The following is a 24,222-nucleotide window of genomic DNA, read 5'->3' on the forward strand; positions in this document are numbered from 1 at the left end:
ATAATGTAGGAAGATTGGCAGTCGATTTGTGCACAGCAAGCTCCCAGAAACAGCAATGTGATAAAGACCAGATAATCTGTTTCAGTGATATATTGGTTGAAAGATGAATATTGGCCAAGACACCAGAGATAACTGCCCTGCTGTTCTCTGAAATAGTGCTGGGGATCTTTTACATCCATCTGAGAAGGCAGATGTGGCTTCGGTTTAACATCTCATCCAAAAGATAGTTAGATATGGTTATGGATTTTTAGAGATGCTTAGGCACTTTGTCAGGCCCATTTTCCACAAATACCATATATGAAAAATGTTTAGAAGTGAGTGCATATAAATGACATAAGATGAATCCGGATTAGTACATCAAAACAAGACTGTTTAGCAAGGCATTGCCTTCTAATAATAATAACTAAGTTTAAATCAGAAAGTTATGAATAGACCTCTTCACAGAAAGGATAATAACTGCCTCTCAGGCAGATTCATAGAAATGCAGACTTTATGGCTCATTCAGAATGAAAGTAGATGCTAAGCGGAGAGAATTAGTCTACTGGAGGGATAAGTTTGTTAGCTCTAATAACCCTTTCTCATCCTTGTCTTTTTCTTTAATTCTTACATTATGAAAATTCACTGACAACTTTTGTAACTTCCACATGGGCTGGGAGTTTTAGATATATATGTAACACTTCTGGCTTTAGAAAGTTCTGGTTCTAAATGGGCTGTGCTGAGTGATAAAAGACCAACTGATCCTAATTAGAGTTGGATCACAGTATTTTTCTCAGCATCCTTGCATTCTACCTGTTGACCCATTGGTTTATGACATAACTTTGTCATAACCCCTGCCCATACATCCAACAGCCCATGTCTCATCTGCTGCTCTCGGCTGTCGCTGAAATCCTTGTTCCCAAATCATCTGCCTTTGTTAGGCCCAAAATATCTTGGGATGTAGAGATGAGATGGGCTATAGGATGAGATAGGAACTCTTTCATTCAGCCCCTAGAAACATAGGAAAGAAGCAGGCCATTTAGTCCCGCAAGCCTGTTCAGCTGCCAATGAGACCATGACTGATTTGTGACCTAACTCCATATACATTCCTTTGCCCTATATCACTTAAATCCTTTGGTTAATAGGCTTTAGGTTTATAATAAAAATCTATCAATCTCAGATTTAAAATTTACAGTTGATCTAGCATCCATTGCTGTTTGCAGAAAAGAGTTCCAAAATTCTACCACCCTTTATGTGATAAAGTGTTTCCTCATTCCACTTCTGAAAGATCTGGCTCTAACTTTTAGACTATGTTCAAGTGCTAGACTCCTGTGTTGAATCCTTAGTTACCCTACACATTATTCAGTTGTCTTCATAAAGTGTTTTTGAAAGCTCATGTTGATCACTTTGTTTACATGAAGGACTTCCTAACATCAATCCTGAATTTACTTTTTACTACTTTGAACAAAGGAACAGGAGTGGGCCTTTCAGTTAGACCATGGCAGCAGGTCTGTGTCTCAGCTGCAATTACCTGCTTTAGTTCCATATCCTTTGTCACCCTTATCTAATAAATTCTAAGAAAGAACTTACATTTATATAGTGACTTCCATGACTAAAAGAGGTTCCAAAATGCTCCACAGTTAGTGAAATACTTTTGAAGTGTAGTCACTGTTCTAATATTGGGAAATGTGCCAGTCTAATTGTGCACAGCCAAATCCAATGAACAGCAGTATGAACTCAGCAGCTCCACCAGCCAGAAATGCACCCATCCAAAGCCCAGGATCACCAAGGGACCCAGTCCATGGGTGGCGATGGCAGAAGGGGGATTGTAAGGTGGGGTTGCCAGGGAGGGAGAAGGAGGTTGGGCTGAGGGCTGGCTCTCAGCGGCTGCCCCCTTTCCAATGCCGGCTCCCTCGGTCAGGCACTGAGTGCCGTTGAATGAGGTGCTCCCACCACCTCTGCCCCTCCCCTGAAGCCTAATCAATCTCAACAGGGTTTGTTTTTTGGACTCCCCATAAGACAAGATCCCTGCCATTAACTGCCCACTTAAGTGCCTCAATTGATGGCGGAATGGGCAGACCATCAGACCACGTCTTATCGCCATGGACTTAATTGGGACAGAAGTGGGAAGGCAGGGTCGTCTCCACCTGGCACCCTCTCATCTGATTAAATGCCCCCCCTGCCACCAAACTCACCACAAAGGAGGGCATTAAATTCCGCCCAAGCATGGAACAGCCTCTTGAGTATTTTCTATTTTTAACAGCACCTGTAGTATTTTGCCTTTTGCAAAGCATGGAGCACTGTGGACTAGATGCAAAATTTAAATTTGCATATATCTAATGCTGATGTTACTGACAGATCACAGTTTTTGGATTTAGGGTTTTACCATCTATGAGGTAATAGCGTTAAGAATAGCCCTTTTCAAAACTCCTGGCCCACCAGACTGAAACAGAACAAAGCAGTGAATTGAGTTTCTTGGCTTTTGTGAGCCATATTGCAGCTGTGAGCTACATATGTTGTGGATATTCCAACTCTCTGTGGATTGCCAACTTGATGTGGTGGAGAGGCTTGTGTGTTCCGACGATTCCCTTGAGTGATGTTCTCGGGAGCTCCTTGCTCCGAGTAGGGCCATCCATGGCAACAAGATCGAGGGAGATGCCAGACAAAGTGTGGTCCAAAACATCCCTAAAGGTAGAACAGGCAAAGGAAGACTGTGCGTCTCATTGGCTGCGAAGGTGGAAGCAGGCTTGCTGCATTGTTCCAGTGAAGCTCAACGCAAACTGGAGGAACAGCACCTCATCTTCCAACACGGCACTTTACAGCCTTCCGGACTGAATATTGAGTTCAACAATTTTAGATTATGACTCTCTCTTCCATCCTCACCCCCTTTCCAATCCCCCTTTTTTCCAATAATTTAAATAGATTTTTCTTTTCCCACCTATTTCCATTATTTTTAAATGTATTTCCATCCATTGTTTTATCTCTACCTTTTGGCCTATTTCAATCCCTTCCCCCCACCCCACCCCCACAAGGGCTATCTGTACCTTGCTCATCCTGCTTTCTACCCTTAAAGTCACCTATTAGCACATTTCTTAGCTAATATCACCACCGTCAACACCTCCTTGTCCTTTTGTCTATGACATCTTTTGGCAATCTCCACCTATCACTGGCCCTCTTTCCAGCTCTACTTGTCCCACCCCGCCCCTTAAACCAGCTTATATTTCACCTCTTTTCTATTTCTCCTTACTTCTGTTGAAGAGCCATACGGACTCGAAGCGTTAACTGTGTTCCTCTCCGCAGATGCTGCCAGACCTGCTGAGTTTTTCTAGGTATTTTTATTTTTATTTTTGTTTTGGATTTCCAGCATCTGCAGTTTTTTGCTTTTATCTTAATGTCAATCTGGAGTCATGGTAGCTCAAGATATACGATTGCAGTTCTTCTTGCTGCACGGTCACCCTTGAGGTTATCCATTGAAATGGCCAATGTTCCAGGGAGGACAAAGAGAGTGCTTCAAAGACACTCTGAAACTCTCTGTGAAGCATGGGAGGAGTTAATGACTGGGAGGAGCTTGCTACTAATCGTTCAAAATGGCGACTTGTCCATCAAACTGCATCACGCTTTGAGTCACAACGTCTTAATGATGAGGCAGAAAGGCAGTAGGAAAGGAAAGAAAAGAAAGCAAAGCCTGCACTCCAGATCCCACTACCTTGTGGGACGTCCTGCCCCATCTGACCAAAGATCTGTGGGTTGAGAATCCCCCTGTTCAGCCACATGAAGACCCATGGCAGAAACTCGTGACTCTGAGTAGACATCATCCTCGAATCAAGGGCAGTCGATAGCAGATATTCCAGCATTAAATATGTTAAAAAATTATCTTGTGAGTAACACATCAAAATATTTGCTTCTATAATGAATCTCTGTTAACATATTAATGCATTTCAGTTCCTGTCCCTCTAGACTTAGAGGTTGCTACTGTGCATAGATCACATACCTGCATGTGTATGAGAAGATAATGAAAAGTAATGTTCAAACGTGTCATAACCAAGTGATGCAGGATGGTTCAATACCAACCATACTGCAGCTTGGCATGGCAAAACTTGGTTTCTGCTCAGCATCATAGCCAGTATCAATTTTTCTTTAGTAAAACAATCATGACCAGCCCCCACCACAGCACCCCACCTCCCCATACTGCCTGCATCCCCCTCCCACCCCACAGCCTTTAGTATTTTACTATTACAGTGCACAGCCTAGGGTACTATCATATACATCCTGGCAACTGGCTACAACCCAGATACCTGCCCAGCCTGTTAGCTGGGTTATGATGTGTCTGCCTGTAGTATAAAGAAACTTGCAACAATCCTGCACTCCCAGAGGGAAGCCATATTCAAAGGGAACACAGGTCAGTGATAAGCTTTCCAGAATGTAATCCTGATTTTCCAACATGCACTCCATTTGTGTGCAACGCTCAGATGGAATGCAGGAACACTGAATCTACCCCTTGAAGTGTACTCACAATCGTAAATTAGAAGAGTTATCTTGGGGTTTTCAAAAATTAAAACTATAGGATCGATCTGGTGTAGTTTACCAAAACATATGGAATTTAAGAGACTTAGAAAGAAATCCAGGTAATCCTTAGGGAACACATGCCCGTTGCAATGCACTGAAGTCTCAGTGTAGGACTCCAAATCACAGCCTTCTGCCTACAAACTAAGAGTGTTACCAAGTTGATGCTTACCTGTATCAGAGCAGAATGTTCTGTTCCTTAAAATCTACCTCTTTGGCTATGCTCTTGGCCACCTAATATCTCCTTACATGGCTCGGTGTCAAATTTTGTTTGAAAGTGCTCTGGTGAAGTGTCTTGGGACCTTTTATTGTGTTAAAGGTGCTATATAAATGCAAGCTGTTGCAGTTTGAATCACAACACTAGAGGTAACTCCTTTGCCAAATATTCTTTCTGGCCCCCGAAAAAATCTGAAATGAGACAATGGGATATAACTCTAGCCAGAGCAAAGTTTTTGACTTGACACTTCTGTTGTTCTATCGAGGGTTTCCGTTTATGACTAGCACATACACTTGATATCAAGAAGTCTCAAAGCACTTCACATACGATAACTACTTTCTGAAGGGCACTGACTGTTTTTACATGGGAAAACAGCAGCAATTTTGTGCCAGCAACGTCGCATGCAGAAAGAAACAATGAGATGAGGCATTGGTTAAGGGAGGACTGCTGGCCAGGCCATCAGGAGAATTTCTGTTCAATGTGTTCATATAGTGTCAATGGTCTACCTCAACCACCAGAATCAACTTGATTTCAGCCTGAATACTTTGGACGATCAAACCTTGGACTTGTCCCATGGTACAGTGTTCTGTCAATTTACTTCACAAGTCAATGCACAGTAACTGGGCTTCGGTTTAAACAACAATAACCTAATATAGCTGAAATCATTCAGTAGTGAACTTTATTTCACAGATCCATCACTCTGGTAGTCCAATGATGTTTATAGCCTCCTGTGAGTGGTGAAACTGTCAGTTGCAGCCTTTGCTAATAGCAACATTACAGCTACTCTCAGAACTTCAACAAATGGACATAACAGCTCATTTGACATTAGCACCAGCATTGTGCAGTGCTATGTATCCTTCAGAATGATTACATTGTTTAAGGTCTTACTTTATTGACAATGTGCCTCCTGTAGATTAATTAATTTAATCAGCATCACCAGATAGATCCATCAGCACTGTGAAAATGAGATCAAACTAACTACTGAGTCCACATGAGTTACCCATTGAAAAGCTCAGTACTCTAATAAACAAAATGCCAAATAAATGCTTCCGACTCTGGCCTTGAGCACATCACCCCAACTCACCCCACCACTTTTTCCTACCATTGGTCGCATAACCATCAACTGCTTAGTCCTAATTTCTGGGATTCTCTCCCTAAACTTCTATGCCTCTCCACTTCTCTCTCCTATCTTGAAAAGACTACGCATACGCCACATTCTTGACGAAGCTAATCTTTGGGTCGGCATCTATTCATCTCTCCACCTCCATTATCAAGTATGTTGGGATGTTTATTTTGCTAAAGGCATCCATCCTAAAGGCTCATGTGATAAATGTGTCATCTGCTACAATGAGGCATATAGACCAGAAGGTTCCACAATCAAATCCTGGTCTGTGTGCTAACTCAGCTGAGCTCACCAGATCATGAAGATGGTTAGCAAAATTGAAAACCAATTAAATTAAAGGGAATTAAATGGCCAGTGGATAGGAAATTGCCAAAAGGGACAGAAAGCAAAGAGGAGCGGTGTGTTAATGGTATGTTAATTATATTGTTAGGATACACAGGTGAAGGGCATTGTTTAATTAAGTACTTTGAGTACATATAAATAGGGGATAGCTGGGACACTGGGCGTGTAGGAGGAGAGCTATGAGACTGAACAAGTCAATAAACTCTCTCAGTGAAGTAAAGATCTGAGTCTTGGTTTCTGCTTCACCAACTAGCTTGGGTCCTGTCAATGTGGTGAACATTTGTTTTTGGACTGCAAGTAAATATGTAGTGGTGTACCTTTGGAGTCAGTGTTGGGACCACTGCTCTTCTGATATATATTAAAGACCTCAGCGTAGAGTCCTCGGCCCAACCATATTGAGCTATTTCATCAATAATCTTTCTTCCATCATAAGGTCAGAAGTTGAGATGTTCGCTGATGATTGCACAATGTTCAGCACCATTCACAACTCCTCAGATACTGAAGCAGTCCATCTCCAAATGTAGCAAGACCTGGACAATATCCAGGCTTGGGCTGACAAGTAGCAAGTAACGTTCGCGCCACACAAGTGTCAGGCAATGACCATCTCCAACAAGAAAGAATCCAACCATCACCCCTTGATGTTCAATGGCGTTACCATCACTGAATTCCCCCACTATCAACATCCTGTGGGTTACCATTGACCAGAAATCAAACTGGGCTAGCCAGATAAATACTGTGGCTACAAGAACAGGTCAGAGGCTAGGAATCGTGTGACGAGTAACTCACCTCCTGACTCCCCAAAGTGTGTCCACCATCTACAAGGCACAGGTCAGGAGTGTGATGGAATAATCCCCAGCCTGGATGAGTGCAGCTTCCACAACACTCAAGAAACTTGACACTGTCCAGGAAAAGCAGCCCACTTGATTGGTGCCACATCCACAAACATTCACTCCCTCCACCACTGACAGACAGTAGCAGCAGTATGTACCATCTACAAGATGCACTGCAGGAATTCACCAAGGCTCCTTAGACAGCACCTTCCAAACCCACAACCATTGCCATCTAGAAGGACAAGGGCAGTTAAATAGGAACGCCACCACCTGGAAATTCCCCTGCAAGTCACTCACCATCCTAACAGCACTGTGGGTGTACCTACACCACATGGACTGCAGCAGTTCAAGAAGGCATCTCACCACCACCTTCTCAAGGGCAACTAGGGATGGGCAATAAATGTTGGCCCAGCCAGGGAATCCCACATCCCGTAATGAATAATAAAAAAAACCCTGGAATTGGACGATACAGGGCATGATTTCAAAGTTTGCAGATGACATGATATTCACGAGTGTAGCAAACAGTGAGGAGGATGGTAACAGACTTCAGGAGGATATAGATTGGTGAAATAGGCAGACACATGACAGATGAAATTTAATGAAGGAAGGGTGAATTGATTAATTTCAGGAAGAAGCATGAGAGGAGGAAATATAAACAAAATGATACAATTTTAACAACATGAGCATATTGCATTTATATGGCACCTTTAGCATAGTAAAATACCCCAAGGCACTTCGCAGGAGCATCATCAAACGAAACTTGACACTGAGCCACACAAGGGTAGGTGGCCAAAAGCATGGTCAATAGGGTTGTAACCAAATAATTTTTCCCCCAAGTCAAACCAGAAACCATTTTTACCAAGTCAAAGTTGGTAGCATATTGTCTTGCTCTTTTTGCTTTACATCACCATATTCTGTAAATGTGATCAGGATTAAAATGCAACCATGGAAGTTGAAGAAGCCTTTACATTGTTCCATTTGTTGACTGAGCAGGAATAATCCTAGGTTGTAAGCCTATTACTGTTATATGAACTTCCGGCCTTAAGTTATCGGACATTAGTGACAGGATAATCGATTGTAAATTTAATAGTAGCCTGAATGTTACATGGGTCTTCTTACAGTCATTCATGCTGAAAGATTTCAATTACAATATCATAACTAATATATCTGAGGTCATTCAGAATTATATATTTGGAAAACAGCAATGTTTCTTCAAATGTAAGCACATGTAAAATATACTCTAATTCATGAAAAAATAATGTTTAAGCTTATTTTCAGGTTGGCTTTTCAGGTGGTGAATGAAATTTGATGTTGTTGCAGGGACATCGACCACCTTTGTTCCACATAATTTACAGCTCTCTTTGTGACCAAACTTTCATAAGGGTTAGGTTGGAGGCAGCGATGAAAAGGTCAGGGGCGGCCATGGAAGAGAAGGGACGGCCATGGAAAGGTCAGGAGGGGAACCAAGGAAGGGTCTGGTGAGGGGCGGCCATGGGAGCATCGGGGTGGCCATGGAATTGTCGGGTGTGTGGACAGGGGTGGAACATGGAAGGGTTGGATCAGGGGCAGCCATGGAAGAGTCAGGATGGCTATGGAAGCATCAGGGTAGGCATGGAAGGGTTGGGGAGCCATGGAAGAGTAGGACGCAGCTATGAAAAGGTAAGTTCAGGGGCGGCCATGGAAAGCTTTTGTGTTTGGGGAGGGCATTGCATGCCATCATGAGTTGGAGTTGCTCATTCCAGCTCTGGGTGTTTCTACTGACGCCAACAAACAAAGCTGTCCTCATATGAGGTCAGTGAGAAAGGGGAGAATGGGGGGAATCCAAGCTGTCCGATTGACAAACTGCACAACCACTCACTGCTGTGGATCTGGCAGCACAATTTCCAAAGCAGATAATCAGCAATGGGAATGGGTGGGATCAGGCAGAAGGAGAACAAAACCTGTTTTGGATTACATACATCATGGTTCATGCCGAATTGTTGATCGACTGTATCATGCCGGGATTAAAACATATTTTAAACTGAGGAATGTCACCTAATCAATTTTGTCTAAGTCAAGTCACAAGTCACTTTTGTTCAAGTCAATTCATACGTTAAAGAAAAGTTGACGTGGGTCAGACTCGAGTCCAAGTCACTGACTTGAATCAACAATTCCAGTGGACAAAGGGTAGTCTTTAGGAGTGTCTTAAATAAGGAGAAAGAGGTAGTGAGGCAGAGAGGTATAGGAAGAGAATTACAGAGTTTAGGGTCTAGGCAGCTGAAGCCTAATGTGGACTGCTTAAAATCAGGGATATACAAGAAGTCAGATTAGTAGGAGTGCAGAGATTTCAGAGAGTGTAGGGCTAGGGAATGCTGCAGAGCTAGGGATGTGTGAGGCCATGGTGGGATCTGAAAACGAGGACGAAGATTTAAAGGCATTGCCAGGCTGGGAGCTAACATAGGGATGATGAGTGACAGGGACTGGGTGTGAATTATGATATTGTAATAGATTTTTTGGATAAGCTGAAGTTAATGTAGGGTGGGTAAGAATAACCAAGTCTAGAAAAGGGGATGCAGGTACAAACATTTACTGCACTGTCCAGTGATCCTGATGGGATGTAGGCATTTAAGAGATATTCAGTGAGGACTATATTTAACTCAGCTTTCAAGTCTTTCCACAATTACTCTCTCACCCACATCCACAATCACAAGATACAGTCAGATAGCCTTGCCTACAAACCCTGTCTCATCTCAGTCATGACGCATAGTAACTTTGATGAAGTATTGTGGGTGCTTGACAGCACAAAAAGGGATGTATCCCAATAAGCATTGGTGCCCCAAGGAGATGAGGGAAGGAAATAGATGGAATGGAGTTGGGGGGGGTGGGAGGGGATTTGGGGGTCGGGGGGGGTTGGGGGGGGGGTAATAAAAACTTGCCGAGCATTGATTTTCAGGGGAATGTAGCACTTGTCAGAGAGGCTCCAGCGTGAGAATGGTTCATATTTCGTTGCCTGACACATGTTTGTTTCAAGAAACCAGGATCAATTAAAGATGATTGGGATCTGCTCCCCATACTGCTGCATAGAAAAGGGAAGGGATAAAAGACTGAACGCTCATCTATCACACTAATACAAAGTGTCACACACGGAATGTTTAACATTCCAGCCTGCTCACTGAGGAGGGCTAGAGTTGGTGCTGAGGAGCTAGTGGGATTAAACACATGGAATAACAGTTATATGACTCTTTTATTGGTATACTCAGCTACAGGCCACCTGGTACAGTGAACACAGCCAAATATAGTCAGATTGATCAAACACTATCATTCACTGGTCAGCTGGCATTCCTGAATGTGGCCACTGATGTGGTGAATCTGTGCTGCACGATATTAGTGATAGAACAATATTTTTGTTAAAATAACAGACTAAGGAATTTCCTAAGACTATTCATTGTTAATATAGCCCAGAGCATTTTCTATTTTTATTTGTTTTCAGGATGTGAGTATCGCTGGCAAGGCAGCGATATATTGCCCATCCCTTGTTGCCCTGTTGGTGGGTCTTCTTCAAAATAAGCTTGTTTGTGCAACTCAGCCACACTTCATAGGGCGTTAAGGGTCAACCACACAATGCAGCACTATTTCACCCAATTGGTGGCACTGATATTAGTTAAGAAGTCAATGCTTGTTATGCTGTGCTCATGGTCTGTTAGACCTGTGGTTGATGTGATCGAGGGCCTAAACCTCACTGAATGTTTCCTGTTTCTGGAAAGTATGCTCTCTGGGGTTTTTATGTGTACTGGCAACCAGGCAACAATGACTCTTAGCAGGAAACACTATGATGAAACGGCTTCAGCTGATTGTATACAGTTTACACCCCTCTCCTCCTTAAATTACTGACATCTACTGTGGCATAGCCCCCTAGCAGCCTCCTGGTACCTTGGGAACCAATGTTTACCTTTGCCTCTGGAGGCAAAGCAACTCAGATGGCAGCTGTAAACAGCCCCAGGAAGTGACAGCATCATTTTCTCCTGTGCTGAGCTCTTAGCTCACCTGCACAGCAGCAACTAGGGTTTATATAGCACCTTGGATGTAGCGAAACCTCCAAAGGTTCTTCACAGAAGGAAAATTTGATCAGGCAAAATTTGACATCAAGCCACATATTAGGAAAGGTGACCAGAAAGCTTGGTCAAAGGGGAAGGTTTGAATGAGGTCTTAAAAGAGGAAAGCGAGTTAGAGGCAGAGAGGTCTAAGAGGTGAATTCCAGAGCCTTGGCCAAGATTTTCCAGTCCCGCCAGTCTGCAATGATGCCTGCTGCTGGTGGGACCAGAAAATCCCACCCCAGTATCCAGAAAGTGGAAGGCAGGTGTTTCTGACACAAACCTGTGAAGCAGCTTGGGAGGTTTTACTATGCTATAGGCGTTATATAACACAAATAGCTGTTGTTGTACTTATCATCAGTGATTATCTCACCGGCCGTGAAGTCTTTTGTATGATTATGGAACCCGTCCCCCACTAGACACTGCTGATTCTTGTAAGTCCCACCTTGAGTACTGTATGTTGTTTATGCAAATATATTTACATCACTTTTGGAAAGGCCAGTGATACAATCTATTTGCTCACAGGTGAATGAAGCTCTTCTGAACGCTCAGTTTGTCCAGCAATATGTTACTGACCAAGAAGATTGTAACTTTCATACGTACATCTGTGAAAGGAAGTGAATCCCATTACTGTGTAGGCAAGGGGATCACAACATATTTTTAAATTAGATGATTCTAGAAATATCTTAAATTCACGTGCAGTGCTATGTGTCAAACCCTGAAGAAAGCACCCCGATGCTGCAGGGAGGTAGGGAGGTTGCAGAGGGCGGATACGGGTTTGTAACCTCCTCTAGCCCTGCAAACCTCCGAGAACTCTGCATTGTTCCAAAATTGGACTCGTGAATCCTGAAGCATCATCAGGAATGGTCCAAGGGTGTTGTTAACAGAGACTACTGGAAACAAGGCATCCAGGAACTTCCAGTTATTAACTATATATAACTATGTACAGGGATAGATAAGCATGAGGCTCTTTCCAGAGGCACCTCTCTCTGAGTTCTAATGACACGTGTTCTGACTTCATCAATGATGTATATTAGCTATTAGCATAATAGCTATTAACACTTATACAACATCTTCCCCCATCCCCCAAGTCTTTCATACTACTCATTAAACTACTCATTAACTATTTACACATCGCCCTGCTTCACAGCCACTTGCGCCAGTGGTGTCAATCTCTTTTCTTCGCTCTCTTCGAGGACATGTAGGACATATGTTCTTCATATTCTCCCTGGAATGTACTTGAATCAGTAGATAGAGATTCCTGCTTCTGGTGTATAGTATAAAAGTGATGAATGGCCATTCTCTTTATGGGTTGTGCTGCGGGCTGCTCTTTATCGAGGAAATCAGACTTTGTCAGTTTCTGTTAAGGTTAGTAGAGTTGTAATGGGTCTGTAATCTTCTGATGCAGAAATTTCATTGCTTGGCAAAAGTATCCATTGCTCAAGTACATTCAATGATTCCTGTGCCAGGAGTGAGGTGTTGTGTAATCCCAATGTCACATTCAAGAACGAATCCAATGAACAAAAAGAAGAATGAAGATTATTCTCAAGTGGAGCTGATGCTACTTTTGTCAGTACTGTGGGATTTTGTCTTACTGCTTGTGATTGTTTGGCCTGTGCACACTTCCGCTTTCATGTCAGTGTGAGTTTGTTGTTCACCAGGTACTGGCATTTCAGGAACTTCAGAAGTCAAGGAAACATCTGGAATAGAGCTGAATGTCACCTTGGGTTCTGTAGCTATACCGTATTTTACTGGGTTAGGTTGTTGTTTTGCTGCCTCTACTAGATTCAAAGAAGTTACACTTCCTTGTGCATCTGAAGTTTTTGTGAGATCAGTAGCTAGTGTATCAGCAGTTTCAGTCATTCCTCTTCAGCCTTGACATCAGGGCCTGAACTTTTCGGTCGTCGGGTGCACGTGATTGGTGGGCCCGGGAGTGGCTGGGAAACAGACCCCCCACCGCGATCGACCCCCAGCCGTGATTTCACGCTGGCTGGCCAATTAACGGCCAACAGGTGCCCCAGGGAGCTGCAGATCTGAAAATAACGAAATAAAGCTGTAAAAAGCTGCCAAAAATGTCCATGCATCACAATAAAGCACCTGAAAGCACACCGCATAAAAATGCTCTCCCTGGATATTTCTTTTTATTTTATTTCCAAACGGAAATTTCATCCCACCATTGGATGAGGTGTGACGAAAAATGCAAAGGCCGCCTGGCTGATTCACCCATCTGCCAACCATAAGGCTGGACGGGCCACAAAAAATTGCTGAGAATTGTGCTGTTAATCAGGGTCTGGAAAGTCAGCATTGTTTTCTACAGTTGTCTCACTGGACATTGACAGAGCTTCTGTTCCTGGTTTCTCTTTGTGAAAGTCAGTGTCTGCATCAGGTTGTTCAATGTCATCGGTGTCTTTGCCAGATTGGTCAGGTGGATTGGCAGCCTAGTCACACTACCTCATGGTTGCTTGGTTATCATCCTCGTCCACTCTCTCTTCAAAAGGTAGTATGAGGTCCAGAACTTTCTCCTCTGTCTGGTAACCATTGTCAATGGTGGCCTGGCCGCCTCCTTCATCCACCTGCTCCTCAAAGACACAAGTTCCGGTATGGTCCGCTTGTGGCTGCAGGTGTAATGCTTGGTCAAACCCTTCTGGGTCAACTTGGGTTTCCACTGCTACTGGCGACTAAAGAAGCTGCAAAGCTGTACAAGCTTCTCTGCTTAATAAAGAGCAATCTTGCTTATGAATAAAGTCGAGAGCATCGGTAAGTTCTTTTCCATTACATCAAAGTGTGGCAGTCCCTGCCCTTGCAGCTTGAGTGGGGTGAAGTCGAGTCATAGATGGTTTGAGAAATTTAGGCTTCAGCCACTATATTGTATCAGGAAGAATGGACACTGCTACCCCTATGTCCAACTTGAAATTAGTTCTCTGGTCATTGACTGTGGGCAAGATTGCCAGACTGGAACTTCCCACCCAAAGTCAACAGAAGTTTGGCTGGTCTCCAAATTTTCTGGTCCCGCCCTCACCAATTCCCGCCATTGGCCGGACCGCAAAATTCTGGCCTCTGCTATCCACACTCCAAAAAGGTCTGCTTGGTTTTGCAACTTCACCTCCAAGTAAGGCACTTCCTGTTCCCCGAGTCTGTCCCACATGTCAAAGAAGCCAGGGAGAGGTGGAACTTTTTCCATGATTATCTGTTACTTTAATCGACCGTCTTGGGACTTATTTGATGCTTCTCCTTCTGATTCTTTGGCACAGTCCTTTCCTTGCTGACATATTCTCAATGGCTTTCACTTTCCCGCCAGTTTTGTCAGGGCTTCTCATGATTTGGTTAGTTTACCGCTGCCACCATGAAGCATAAACAGACCCAGGATTGGTTAACAGAGGCTATTAGCTCTTTATACCACATTGTCCACTTTCCTTGCTCCACTATTGGAGGCCTCACTTTTAGTCATTTCAGTTGTAAACTCTAAATTCCTTCCTAAACCTCATTGTCTCTCCATCTTTGAGACCCTTAAAACTTACTGCATTTACTGTTTTTAGGCACCTGACTTAACATCTCCTTCTTTGGTTCAATGTCAATTTTTATCTTACAGTTGTATAGTGGGTGGCTTTCCTATATTAAATGTGTCATTGCTGGCTCTTACCTATGAGTCAGAAGGTTTTTCTTATTTATTCATGGGATGTGGGCATCGCTGGCTGGGCCAGCATTTATTGCCCATCCGCAGTTGCCCTTGAGAAGGTGGTGGTGAGCTGCCTTCTTGAACCGCTGCAGTCCATGTGGTGTAGGTACATCCACAGTGCTGTTAGGAAGGGAGTTCCAGGATTTTGATCCAGCGACAGTGAAGGAACGGCGATATATTTCCAAGTCAGGATGGTGAGTAACTTGGAGGGAAACTTCCAGGTGGTGGTGTTCCCATGCATCTGCTGTGCTTGTCCTTCTAGATGATAGTGGTCGTGGGTTTGGAAGGTGCTCTCGAAAGAGCATTGGTGAATTCCTGCAGTGCATCTTGTAGATGGTACACACTGCTGCTACAGTGCGTCAGTGGTAGAGGGAGTGAATGTTTATGGATGTGGTGCCAATCAAGCAAGCTGAAGCCAGCCTTTAAGTCTTGAGCACAAAAAGCTAGGCTGATACTCTAATGCAGTACCAAGGGAGTGCTGCATTGTTGGATGTGTATCCTTACGATGGGATGTTAAACCAAGGCTCTGTCTAACTTCCGATAAAAGATCCAATTGCACTATTTTGAAGAAGAGCAGGAGAGTTAAGTCCAGTGTCCTGGCCAATATTTATCCCTCAATCAACATTGCAAAAACAGATTATCTGGTTATTATCGTATTGCTGTTTGTGGGAGCTTGCTGTGCGCAAAATTGGCTGCCATGTCTCTTACATTACAATAGTGACTGCTTCAAAAGGACTTCAGTGGCTGTGAAAAGAACTGATATGCCCTGTGGTCATGAAAGGCGCTATATAAATGCAAGTGTTTCTATTTTATATAAATGCAAGTTGTTGTTTTAATGTTAATCAAAAACTAGAGTATTCACCCTTGCTTAGCAGCAACCTGAGGAGGACAACCCTTCTGAAAGTAGTGTAGAGTCAAATGGAAAAAAGTGAGCATGTTACCTCAGGTCTGGCATTAGTTAACAAAGAGAAAGATTTTGAGTTATTGTCACAGGAGTTTCAGAAATGACAAGCATAAAGCAAATTAACTTTGACTCTTTCTCTAATTACCTATCCCCAACCAAGCTCCATGACCTGCAAAAATAAATCATTGGGTTTCTTATTATTAGATTCTGCTCGCCACAATAATAAAGGAAATTTAAGACATTACCTTCTATACAGAGATAAAGGAATTCTGCTATATTATAAGGACCTCAGGAGCAAACACATTTTTATGACAGCATCAAAACATGAGTGACCTTATACCTTATTAAAAAGATAAAGCAGTACTGTCAAATAAAAAGTCATATAATTGGTGTTGAGACAGGAATAGAAAATTCTGGAAGAGCCCTTGAATATTGATCAGAGCAAGAATGATGTTGGCTGAATAAAATTTTTAAATCTTGCTGCACTCTCAGTCTTAGAAATATATCCCACTGTTTCCTCAAATAAAATTCTTTGCTGCTGGACATATTTGATTCCATAATTAATATATATGTTTGCAAAGGTAAAGGTTTGAAGGAAGAATATTTTTATTTTACTAATTTTTGGTTTCTATTAGCTTCTCATCAATATTTTAAGAAGCAATTCTTAAAGCAAAATTGAGAAAAGTAGACTGTAATGTACAACTTTACACCATTAGCAAATATAAAGGTTGCATGTGCAGATATTGGAAGAGTCAAGCTAAAACATATTTCACTTGCCTTGATGAGTGCAATTCTAACAACACTCAAGAAGCTGGACACCATCCAGGATAAAGTAGCCCACTTAATTAGCACCCCTTCCACAAACATTCACTCCCTCCACCACCGACGCACAGTAGCAGCAGTGTGTACCATCTACAAGATGTACTGCAGAAACTCACCAAGGGTCCTTATACAGCGACTTCCAAATCCACAGCCAACACCATCTAGAAGGTCAAGGGTAGTAGATATGTGGGAATACCACCACCTGTAAGTTCTCCTCCAACCCACACACCATCCTGACTTGGAAATATATTGCTGTTCCTTCACTGTCTCTGAATCAAAATCCTGGAACTCCTTCCCTAACAGCACTATGGATGTACCTACATCAAAGGAACTGCAGTGGTTCAAGAAGGCAGCTCACCACCACCCTCTCAAGGGCAATTAGGGAGGGGCAATAAATGCTGGCCCAGCCAGCGAAGCCCACATCCTGTAAGTGAATTAAAAAAAATCAATTTGGAGGTGAACTGGAGTCAAGGTCTGTGTAATGGAGATTGAAAGCAAATATATCTTGGTGATTTTTAGGGTGTGGAGTTTGAAGCCTAGCTCAAGTTTCAACAGGATACTGAGTTTGCACATTATTAGGGTTCATGAACACAACCTGGACGTTAAAATGGAGTTGAACACCTGCATCATCCCAATTATGATTATTAAAGTCACAATATTTAGTCAAATTTCATAAATTCCTAATCAATTGATTGTGTGTCAGTTTGGCTTAGACTAGACACTCCAGTGCCATGCTGATGGAGTTCTGCATTGTCAGAATTATCATCCATCAGATAACATGTTAAGCTGAGGCCCGATCTGCTTGTTGAGATGAAATTTTAAATTATAAATTTATTCTTGGGGTGTGAATGTCAATGGCAAGGCTGACATTAATAACTCACCCCTAGTTACCGTTGAGAAGTTGGTGATGAACCTTGGCAGAAGTTGGAGAACTTGAAGTCTTGAAACCCTGCAGTCGGTGAGGTATGATACCCCATAGTAGGGAGTTCCAGGATTTGACCCAGCGACAGTGAAGGAGCGTCAATATTTCTCCAAGTCAGGGATGTTGTGTAATATGAACAGAAAATGCTGCAAATACTCAACAGGTTAGGTAGCATCTGTAGTGAGGAACAGAGTTAATAGAGTTCTGTTGAAGGGTCAATGGCTTGAAACGTTAGCTTTGTTTTTCTCTCCATAGATACTGCCTAGCCTGCTGAGTATTTACAGCACATTCTGTTTTTATTTCAGGTTTCTTGCATCTGCAATATTTTGATTGTTTATCAGGGAGGGTTAGTAACCTGGACGGGAACTTGGAACTGATGTTCCCATGCACCTATTGCCTTTGTCTAATCAAAGATCCCATGGAACTATTTAAAGGAGAGTAGGTAATTCTCACATCATCCTGTCAAACATTCCTCCCTCAACCAACACCACTAAAAATTCATCTCACAGTCATGTGTGGGTGGTTAATGACACAATGGTTGCCACATTTGCCCACATATCAACTGTGCTTCAAAGATAATTATGCGAAGCACCTTGAGATGTCTCCATGGTATGGTGAGATGCCATTTAAGTGACTACTTAAAAAAATTGTTGTTGTATGCGACCGGCTTAGGAAGCTGTGAGATCAATAAAAGGATGTAACAGGACAGACGGTTAAAAAAAAAGCAACATTCAGGATTAAGCAACTGTTGCAGGAATCAAAACTGGGAAGAGTATAATTAAATGCAATTTTACACAAAACCTAGGGACACTTTAACAAAGGAATAATAAACAGACGATGCAAATTACAGCATTAAGCAACCAGTTTCTTTCTTCTGAGCACCCCATTCCTAAATGATTATCTGGGTGTAGGTGAGGTCTGACTCACAGAACTATAACATATGGCTGTCATTAAACTCAACAATTTATGGTGGTGTATTCTGATTCCAGAGGTATTTGCGGTCAAGTTAAACTATGAAGAATTGAACACAATGTGGGTCTCCCCGCTCACTCTGTTACTGAGAAAACAAAGTCAAATAGGAAGCAGATGCACTGAGCCTAACGGAGGACGTGAGGAAACCCATGAATGAATGTGCGTCCATCACACTAATGTAATATCATGAGAAATGCTTGACATTCCAGTCTATCCCTACACCAAAGAGGACAAGGAAAATGTCTAGAAGAGTTATTATATAATCCTCCTCCTTTGGACGGGCTTTCATAAAACAGCGTAAGGATCTATTTTATAAAAAGAAGGACACCTTCAAAAAATAAGCAATCTTTGAATTTAGAGTTCAGGTATCGGAGGGGGCAGTGTTTCACCATTATCACTTTGGGCAGTAATCTGGAGAGCAGACCACTTGTTCGTTCTAGAATCATCCTTATTTTCATTTCCATTGGTTTTATTGGTTATGTAAGGGACAGGTGATTCACTAGACCAGTTTACTACCCAAACAATGAAGGTGAAAGTTAACTGCATGATCTTAATAAGTGAAGGAACTTAAAGAGTGTACAACCTGGGAAACTGGAGCAGGAAACCTAAAGGAAACTAAAGCTCTGACTGTCCTCAATAAACTTCAAAATATGTAGAAGTTTCAACACACAAGCAGGCCATTCAGGCCAACTAGTCCATATTGATGTCTACTCTCCACATGAGTAAATCATCCAAATCCCTGCCTTCATATCCCTTCATTTGCTTTACCTTCAATCAACTATCCAATTTAATCTTGAATGTTGGCATAGATTTTGCCTGAACCAGTAATCCCGATAGTGAATTTCACATCTTCACAACTCCCTTTGCCTTCTGTTCTTACATTTAGGCTGAGAATTTCCGGTTCTGTCAGCGACAGGCATCATCGCATGTGGAATGGGAAAATTTGGAGAGCTGCTGACTTTAACAGATCTCCAAATTTTCCCATCTTTCCAGTGAAGACGCCCGCCAATGTTGACGCTGGAAAATCCTGCCCTTAATTTTGTAGTCAATGGGAACTAAAATCGGGAGAAGTGTCTAACGGTGACCAGATCATATGGTACAATTTACACTATCATCTAAAATGATTCCCAGTGACTTCTGTCCCTGCCACAAACTCAGGACCCTTGCCACCAATTCCATCCCACTCCACCAATATTGGCCGGGATTTTCTGTGGCTGCCAGCGTCGGGCGTGTTCGGTGGTGTGAATGGACAATATGGCGAGAATGCCAAAAATCAGTTTTGCGACGTTGTGAAACCAGTTTGTGATTATCTGCTCCACCCGCGATGGCAGGCCACATTCCTCACCATTGGACATCAGGAACCTCATTGTAATACATCAGCCTATCTTTATAAGGCCAGCCCACTGGACTCACCCCCTCGCTGGATCAGTTTCGCAACAGCATATATGAGGCATGCACTTGGCGAGCTGCACTTTGCTCTGGACTTCAATGTTTGTTTGCCTACCTTGTTTCAGTCAGCACTTGTAGTCATCAGCACCAGGCTTCACTGACTGCACCACATCGCTTTTAGGGGAACTAATGGGTAGAGCTCTACCTACCAGATCAGCCATATGTGGGTGGCTTTTCAACAGCTTCTTGGGGAAGGGGGAGAAATGGCCTCAGGCAAGGGAAGAGGCTGCAGGATGACAACTGTACTGGGGAAGGAGGGTATCTTAGGGTATGTGTGGGGGCACATGTTGATCTGTGCAAGTGGCCTCGAGATGGTGATGCCTGAGGAGGCAGTCTCCAGAGGAGATTTGGCCAGACAGACATGTGAGGGTGTGTGTGAGAATGGGTGGTAATGCCCTTTGAGCTGGCAGTGAGTGAGATGCCAGTGAATGTGGGATGGGCTTGAGTGTGTGAGTTTAGAGTGATGGGATGCTTGCCATACCCTGGCTGCAGGAATGAGATCATTCATCCTCTTTCTGCATTGGATAACCAACCTCTTCTGTGCAGCATTGGCACTGGTTACCATTGCCATCACCTAACAAGCTGGAGTGGTAATGTTGCTGCCCCTCCTGCAGCCAGAGCGCAGGTAGAGGACATCACAGCGGGGCCTCCACGGTATCTAAAAGGTGCATGAGGGCTGCAGTCTTCTTGCCTTTCGAGGCCATGTCTTCTTTGCTGCAGCCCTTGGCTGGAAGCACTGAGTGTGGCTGTACTTTAAATGTGGTGCCTGGCGTGATGAAGTGGTGAGGTGACAGCGTGGCAGGCAAATCAGAGCCTGCCCACCATGGAAACGGCATGGTTCCTGGGAATGCATAATTAATGCGGTGGGTATGGGATGATAAGGCATGAAAAGCTGCCGTTGCAGTCGGCAGATAGCTCCTGTTACTGCCGTTAGTACAAATCTGGGGCACTTCTGCCCTTTTCTTTTTATTTGTTCATGGGATGTGGGTGTTGCTGGCTAGGCTAGCATTTATTGCCCATCCCTAATTGCCCTTGTTCAGAGGGCATGTAAGAGTCAACCACATTGCTGTGGGTCTTTTTTTTTATTCATTCATGGGATGTGGGCTTCGCTGGCTGGGCCAGCATTTATTGCCAATTCCTAATTGCCCTTGAGGTGGTGGTGAGCTGCCTTCTTGAACCGCTGCAGTCCATGTGGTGTAGGTACACCCACAGTGCTGTTAGGAAGGGAGTTCCAGGATTTTGCCCCAGAGGCAGCGAAGGAACAGTAATATATTTTCAAGTCAGGATGGTGAGTGACTTGAAGGGGAACTTCCAGGTGGCGGTGTTCCCGTCTATCTGCTGCCCTTGTCCTTCTAGATGGTAGTGGTCGTGGGTTTGGAAGGCACTGTCTAAGGAGCCTTGGTGAATTTCTGCAATGCATCTTGTAGATGGTACACACTGCTGCTACTGTGCATTGGTGGTGGAGGGAGTGAATGATTGTGGGTTTGGTGCCAATCAAATGGGCTGCTTTGTCCTGGATGGTGTTAAGCTTCTTGAGTGTTGTTGGAGCTGCACTCATCCAGCCAAGTGGAGAGTATTCCCTCACACTCCTGACCTGTGCCTTGTAGATGATGGACATGCTTTGGGGAGTCAGGAGGTGGGTTATTCGTTGCACGATTTCTAGCTTCAGACCTGCTCTTGTAGCCACAGTACTTATATGGTTAGTCCAGTTCAGTTTTTGGTCAATGGTAACCCACAGGATCTTGATAGTGTGGGATTCAGTGATGGTAATGTCATTGAACGTCAAGGGGTGATGGTTGGATTCTCTCTTGTTGGAGATGGTTATTGCCTGAGACTTGTGTGGCGTGAATATTACTTGCCACTTGTCAGCCCAAGCCTGTATATTGTCCAGGTCTTGCTGCATTTGGACATGGACTGCTTCAGTATCTGAGAAATCCCGAATGGTAATGAACATCATGCAAACATCCCCACTTCTGACCTTATAATGGAAGGAAGGTCATTGATGAAGCAGATGAAGATGGTTGGGCTGAGGGCATCCTGCGGTGATGTCCTGGAGCTGAGAAAACTAACCTCCAACAACCACAACCATCTTCCTTTGTACTAGGTATGACCCCAACCAGTGGAGAGTTTTCCCCTTGACTCAAATTTTGCTGGGGCTCCTTGATGCTACACTCTATGAAATGCAGCCTTGATGTCAAGGGCAGTCACTCTCACCTCACCTCGGGAGTTCAGCTCTTTTGTCCATGTTTGAACCAAGGCTGTAATGAGGTCGAGAGCTGAATGGCCCTGGCAGAACCCAAACTGAGCATCAGCAAGCAGGTTATTGCTGAGCAAGTGTTGCTTGATAGCACTGTTGATGACCCCTTCCATTATTTTACTCAATACGGAGAGTAGACTGATGGGGTGGTAATTGGCCAGGTTGGACTTGTCCTGCTTTTTGTGTGCAGGACATACCTGGGCAATTTTCCACATAGTCGGGTAGATGCCAATGTTGTAGTTGTACTGGAATAGCTTGGCTAGAGGCACGGCACATTCTAGAGCACAAGTCTTCAGTACTATTGCTGGAATATTGTCAGAGCCCATAGCCTTTGCAGTATCCTGTGCCTTCAGCTGTGACTTGCTATCACGTGAAATGAATTGAATTGGCTGAAGACTGGCATCTATGATGCTGGGAACTTCCGGAGGAGGCCGAGATGGATCATCCACTCAGCACTTCTGCCTTATCTTTTGCACTGATGTGCTGGGCTCCTCCATCATTGGGGGTGGGGATATCTGTGGAGCCTCCTCCTCCAGTGAGTTGTTTAATTGTCCACCACCATTCATGACTGGATGTAGAAGGACTGCAGAGCTTAGATCTGATCCGTTGGTTGTGGGATCGCTTAACCCTGTCTACCGCTTCCTGCTTATGCTATTTAGCACATAAGTACTCTTCTGTTATAGCTTCACCAGGTTGGCACCTCATTTTTAGGTATGCCTGGTGCTGAGCACATGTTCATCAACTGAGGGAGCGTGGTAGGTGGTAATCAGCAGGAGGTTGCCTTGCTCATGTTTGGCCTGATGCCACGAGACTTCGTGAGGTCCAGAGTCAATGTTGAGGACTCCCTCAATGTGCCACCACCTTTGCTCAGTCTGTCTTGCCGGTGGGACAGGATGGGGATAGTGGTGCCTGGGACATTATCTGTAAGGTATGATTTCGTAAGGATGACTTTGTCAGGCTGTTGCTTGACTAGTCTGTCAGATAGCTCTCCCAATTTAGGAACTAACCCCCAGATGTTAGTAAGGAGGGCTTTGCAGGGTTGACAGGGCTGAGATTGCCGTTGTTGTTTCCAGTGCCTAATGTCAATGTTGGGTGGTCTGTCTGACTTCATTCTGCATTTAGGCCAGACCAGGCAAGGATGGCAGATTTCCTTCCCTGAAGGGCATTAGTGAACCAGATGGGTTTGTACAACAATGGTTTAATTTACTTGTTTTAATTCCAGATTTTTATTGGATTTAAATTCCACCACCTGCCATGGCAGGAATTGAACTCAGGTCCCATTACCCTGGGTCTCTGGATTACTAGTACAGCGACAATGCCACTACACCATCACTTCCCCCATTGTCCCAGATAAACCAGGTTGGTCACAACCTCGGTGTCCTATCTGATCGCAAGCTGAATTGTCAACCCCATACTCTCTCTATCACAAATATTGTCAACCTCCAGTAATCTCAGTAATATTTCCTTTATTACTACCTCAGCCCAGCTGTTGTTAAAAGCTTCCTTTGGTTAAGACTAATTTTGAAATATTAGGACTATTGGGTCAATGAATTGGATTTTAAAGGGGAGGGGAAATTTTTTTCTATCCCTGGGGTGTGAATGTCATGGGCAAGGTCAGCATTTGTTGCCCATCCCTAATTGAGAAGATAGTGGTGAGCCTCCTGCGTGAGCCATTCACTGTGATGATGGAAAGACTCCAAGTTCTGAGAACGGCTATGGAATGAAATATAGTGATTTCATGAACATTGATAAGACCCTAAAAGCTGACATTGATTGTGCAGCAAAAATAGCAAAACAACGAAGAATGGAGGCCTGGAGCAGCTGGGTCGAGAACTGCAAGGGGCAATGGATCAATTATTACACCTACATTTGCTTCTGATTAAGATGGAGCAGATCCTATTGATCAAATCCACTCACTTCGACACATCGTAGCATGGGACACTCACAGTAGACAGCTCTGCATTGTCAAGACGGCTGGAAACCCAATCATGGAAGGTTTCTGTCACAGCTCATTCAAATAAATACAAGCAAATATCAAACCTCACGTGTTTCATTCCATTAAATAATTGAAATGTTGGTGATTCACCTACAGTGCTGTT

At 43.6% G+C, this 24,222-nt stretch overlaps 1 protein-coding gene across 4 annotated transcripts in view; it reads right to left on the reverse strand.

The window, feature by feature from the left end:
* The window catches only part of cdc42ep3 (CDC42 effector protein (Rho GTPase binding) 3), a 173,079-nt gene that overhangs the window by 12,792 nt on the left and 136,065 nt on the right, over positions 1-24,222 (reverse strand). The window contains exon 1 of one of the 4 annotated variants that reach the window (XM_041188498.1): positions 17,405-17,422. The exons of 2 other annotated variants lie outside the window; for them this stretch is intronic. The gene's annotated coding sequence lies outside the window, so the exon portion shown is untranslated. Of the gene's footprint in view, positions 1-16,639; positions 16,659-17,404; positions 17,423-24,222 lie in introns of those variants that run through there. One more of the 4 variants, XM_041188495.1, reaches the window with a different exon arrangement.

This window comes from Carcharodon carcharias, chromosome 5, assembly GCF_017639515.1.
Source record: "Carcharodon carcharias isolate sCarCar2 chromosome 5, sCarCar2.pri, whole genome shotgun sequence".
NCBI lineage: Eukaryota > Metazoa > Chordata > Chondrichthyes > Lamniformes > Lamnidae > Carcharodon > Carcharodon carcharias.